Consider the following 4,753-nt stretch of genomic DNA (forward strand, 5'->3'; position numbering starts at 1 on the left):
TCTCCTGTGTGAATTCTATTGTGAACTTGAAGTTTTGAGTTCTGTGTAAAAGATTTCCCACATCTACTACATTTGTAAGGTTTCTCTCCTGTATGGATTCTGTAGTGAACTTTAAAGTTTGCACTCCTTGTAAAAGATTTGGGCTGGATTTCATACTTTGTACTCTCACATTTATATTCCCAGAACTTGTTTCGATATTGAGCTGAAAGGCTACTACTACCAAATCTTCGTGTTATTTTGTTCTGGAAGTAATCCTGTGCATGTCCTTTGGGGAAGAGCTTCTTGGTATAATCACATGACAGAGCTGAAAATATTAAAAACAAATCATTATATGACATTTTGGAGTTATGTGAAAACAATATATATGCATAATGTATGAAACAGCAGCAATGTGAGGACCATACAAATTTAGTACAGAACTGCAGCACTTTTCTTACAAATGAAAAATGTCATAAACATAATGGATATCAGATGATATTTCATGTAATATGATAAATATTCTATAATATTATGAATGTCATAATTATTCATTATAACATTATAACTTGAAACAAAATTGGTGGAATTACCTCCCATTAATTAGTAAAACTTCTTCCCTCTGTGTTCCCTGCCAGAGGAGAGTCAGCCTCCAGGGAGGGCTCTGATACCAGGACTTAGGAGGTGAATCTGAGCTACAGACTTCTGTGCACCTTCCCTGAAAGAAGAGAGCTTGCCTGCAGAGAATACTCTGAACACTAGGACTCTGGAGAGAGTTGATCTCCCAGGAGTGCTGACAGAGGCTAAAGAATCACAGGAGGAACAAGCTCCAGCCAGAGATAGCTAGATCACCACCAGAGATTACCACATGGCAAAAGGCAAAGAAAAGACTCTAACTAACATAAACAAAAACCACTGGGCATCATCAGAACCCAGTACCCCCAACACAGCGAGCCCTGGATACCCCAATACACCCAAAAAGCCAGATGCAGAACTAAAATCCTATCTAAGGATGCTGGTACAGTATTTTAAGAAAGAAAGGAATAACTCACTTAAAGAAATACAGGAAAACACTGCTAAACAAATAGAAGACCTTAAAGAGAAAGCACAAATATACCTCAAAGAATTACAGGAAAACAATGCTAAACAGGTAGAAGACCTTAAAGAGGAAACACACAAATCCCTTAAAGAATTACAGGAAAACAAAAACAAAAAATTGATGGAATTAGACAAAACCATCGAACATTTTAAATGGAAGTCAAAATAATGAAGAAAACCCAGAGGTGGACAACTCTGGTGATAGAAACCCTAGGAAAGAAATCAGGAACCACAGATGTGAGCATCAGAAACAGAACACAATTGATGGAAGAGAGAATCTCAGGTACAGAAAGAGAACATGGACACAACAATCAAAGAAAAAGCAAAATCCAAAAACATCCTAACTCAAAACATCCAGGAAATCCAGGACACAATGAGAATACCAAACCTAAGGATAAGAGGTGTGAATGAGAGTGAAGATTTTAAACTTAAAGGGCCAGTAAATATCTTCAACAAAATTATAGAAGAAAACTTCCCTAACATAAAGGATGCCCATGAACACACAAGAAGCCTACAGAACTCCTAATAGACTGGACCAGAAAAGAAATTCCTCCCAACACATAATAATCAGAACAACAAAAGCACTAAATAAAGACAGAATATTAAAAGCCGTAAGGGAAAAAGCTCAAGTAACATATAAAGGCAGGCCTATTAGAATTACTTCAGACTTCGGGATAGCATTTGAAATGTAAATAAAGAAAATAATAATAAATTTTTAAAAAGAATTGAAAAAAAAAAAAAAGAATTACTTCAGACTTCTCACCAGAGACTATGAAGCCAGAAGATCCAGGACAGGAGTTATACAGACACAAAGAGAACACAAATGCCAGCCAAGGCTACTATACCCAGCAAAACTCTCAATTACTATTGATGGAAAATCAAAGTATTCCATGACAAAACCAAATTCAAACAATATCTTTCCACGAATCCAGCCCTTCAAAGGATAATAAAGGGAAAATACCAACACTAAGGTGGAAACTACACCCTAGAAAAAGCAAGAAAGTAATCCTTCAACAAAACTAAAAGAAGACAGCCGAAGAACAGAATCCCAACTTTATCAACAAAATTGACAGGAAGCAACAATTACTTTCCCTTAATATATCTTAACATCAATGGATTCAATTCCCTAATAAGAACAAATAGACTAACAGACTTGCTACATATAGAGGACCCAACTTTTTGCTGCATACAGGAAACACACCTCAGAAACAAAGATAGACACTACCTCAGAGTAAAAAGCTAGAAAACAATTTTCCATTTGGTCTGAAGAAACAAGATGCAGTAACCATTCTAATATCGAATAAAATCGTCTTCTAACCCAAAGTTATCAAAAAAAGGCAAGGAGGGGCAATTCATACTTATCAAAAGTAAAATCTACCAAGATGAGCTCTCAATACTGATCATCTATGCTCCAAATGCAAGGGCACCCACATTCATTAAAGAAACTATAGTAAAGCACATAGCACATATTGCACCTCACACAATAATAGTGGGAGACTTCAACACCCAACTCTCATCAATGGACAGATCCTGGTAACAGAAACTTAAGAGAGACACATAAAAACTAAGAGAAGTTATGAAAGAAGTGGATTTTGTAAATATCTATAAAACATTTTATCCTAAAACAAAAGGATATACATTCTTCTCAGCACCTCATGGAACCTTCTCCAAAATTGACCTTATAAATGTTCACAAAGCAGGCAACAACAGATACAAAAATATTGAAATTATACCATGAAGCCTATCAGATCACCACGGATTAAGGCTGATCATCAATAACAATGTAAATAATAGAAAGCCAACATTCACATGGAAGGTAAAGAACACTCTACTCAATGATATATTGGTCAAAGTAGGAATAAGGAAATAAATTAAAGAATTTCTAGAGTTTAATGAAAATGAAACCATAACATACCCAAAATTATGGGACACAATGAAAGCACTCCTAAGAGGAAAACTTATAGGTCTGAGTGCCTCCAAAAAGAAACTAGAAAGAGTATACCCTAGCAGCTTGACAGTACAACTTAAAGCTCTAGCACCAAAGAAAGCAAATTCACCCAAGAGGAGTAGACAGAAGGAAATAATCAAACTCAGGGCTGAAAGCAACCAAAGGAAAACAAAAAGAACTATTCAAAGAATCAACCAAACAAGGAGCTGGTTCTTCGAGAAAATCAACAAGATAGATGAACCCTTAGCCAGACTAACTAGAGGGCACAGGGTCAGTATCCTAATTAACAAAATCAGAAATGAAAAGGGAGAAATAACAACAGAACCTGAGGAAATCCAAACCATTATCAGATCCTACTATAAAAGGCTATACTCAACAAAATTGAAAAACCTTGATGAAAAGGACAAATCTCTAGACAGATATCAGGTACCAAAGTTAAATCAGAATCAGATTAATAACCAAACAGTATCCTATTCTCTAAAGAAATGGAAGCAGTCATTAATAGTCTCCCAACCAAACCAAATAAAACAAAACAAAACAAACAAACAAAAAAAAAGCCCAGGACTAAATAGGTTTAGTGCAGAGTTCTATTAGACTTTCAAAGAACACTTAATTACAATTCTACTCAAATTATTCCACAAAATAGAAACAGAAGGTACTTTACACAATATATTCTATGAAGCAACAATTACTCTGATAACTAAACCACATAAAGAACCAACAATGATAGAAAACTTCAGACCAATTTCCCTTATGAATATCGACGCAAAAATACTCAATAAAATGCTCACTAAGAGAACCCAAGAACACATCAAAACAATCATCCATCATGATCAAGTAGGATTCATTCCGGGGATGCAGGGATGGTTTAATATATGGAAATCAATCAACGCAATCCATTACATAAACAAACTCAAAGATAAAAACCAACAACCATTCATGATAAAAAGTCATGGAAAGATCAGGAATTCAATGCCCATACCTAAACATAATAAAAGCAATATACAGCAAGCCAGTATCCAACATCAAATTAAAGGAGAGAAGCTGGAGCAATCACATTAAAATCAGGCACTAGAAAAGGCTGCCCACTATCTCCCTACCTATTCAATACAGTTCTTGAAGTCCTAGCAGGACAACATAAGGAGGTCAAGGGGATCCAAATTGGTAAGGAAGATGTCAAAATATCACTATTTGCAGATTATATGATAATACTACTTAAGTGACATGAAAAATTCCATCAGGGAACACCTAAACCTGATAAACAACTTCATTGAAATACGTGGATACAAAAGTAACTCAAACAAATCAATGGCCTTTCTCTACACAAAGGATAAACAGGCTGAGAATGAAATTGGGGAAACAACACCCTACACAAAAGTCACATACAAAATACCTTGGTGTGACTCTAACTAAGGAAGTGAAAGATTTGTATGATAAGAACTTCAAGCCTCTGAAAAAAGAAATGGAAGAAGACCTCAGAAGATGGAAAGATCTCCCATTCTCATGGATTGGCAGGATTAATATAGTAAAAAATGTTTATCTTGCCATAAGCAATCTACAGATTCAGTGTAATCCCTACCAAAATTCCAGATTCTGCTGAAGGGACCCTGATATAGTAGCCACTTGTGAGGCTATGCCAGTGCCTGTCAAACACCAAAGTGGATGCTCACAGCCAGCTATTGGATGGAACACAGNGTCCCCAATGGAGGAGCTAGAGAAAGTACCCAAGGA

The 4,753-nt window shown here is 35.9% G+C and overlaps 1 pseudogene; it reads right to left on the minus strand.

Moving 5' to 3' along the window:
• Positions 1 to 4,753, minus strand: part of LOC110314768 — a 9,914-nt pseudogene that overhangs the window by 1,988 nt on the left and 3,173 nt on the right.

This window comes from Mus pahari, unplaced genomic scaffold (assembly GCF_900095145.1).
Source record: "Mus pahari unplaced genomic scaffold, PAHARI_EIJ_v1.1 scaffold_9919_1, whole genome shotgun sequence".
Lineage (NCBI taxonomy): Eukaryota > Metazoa > Chordata > Mammalia > Rodentia > Muridae > Mus > Mus pahari.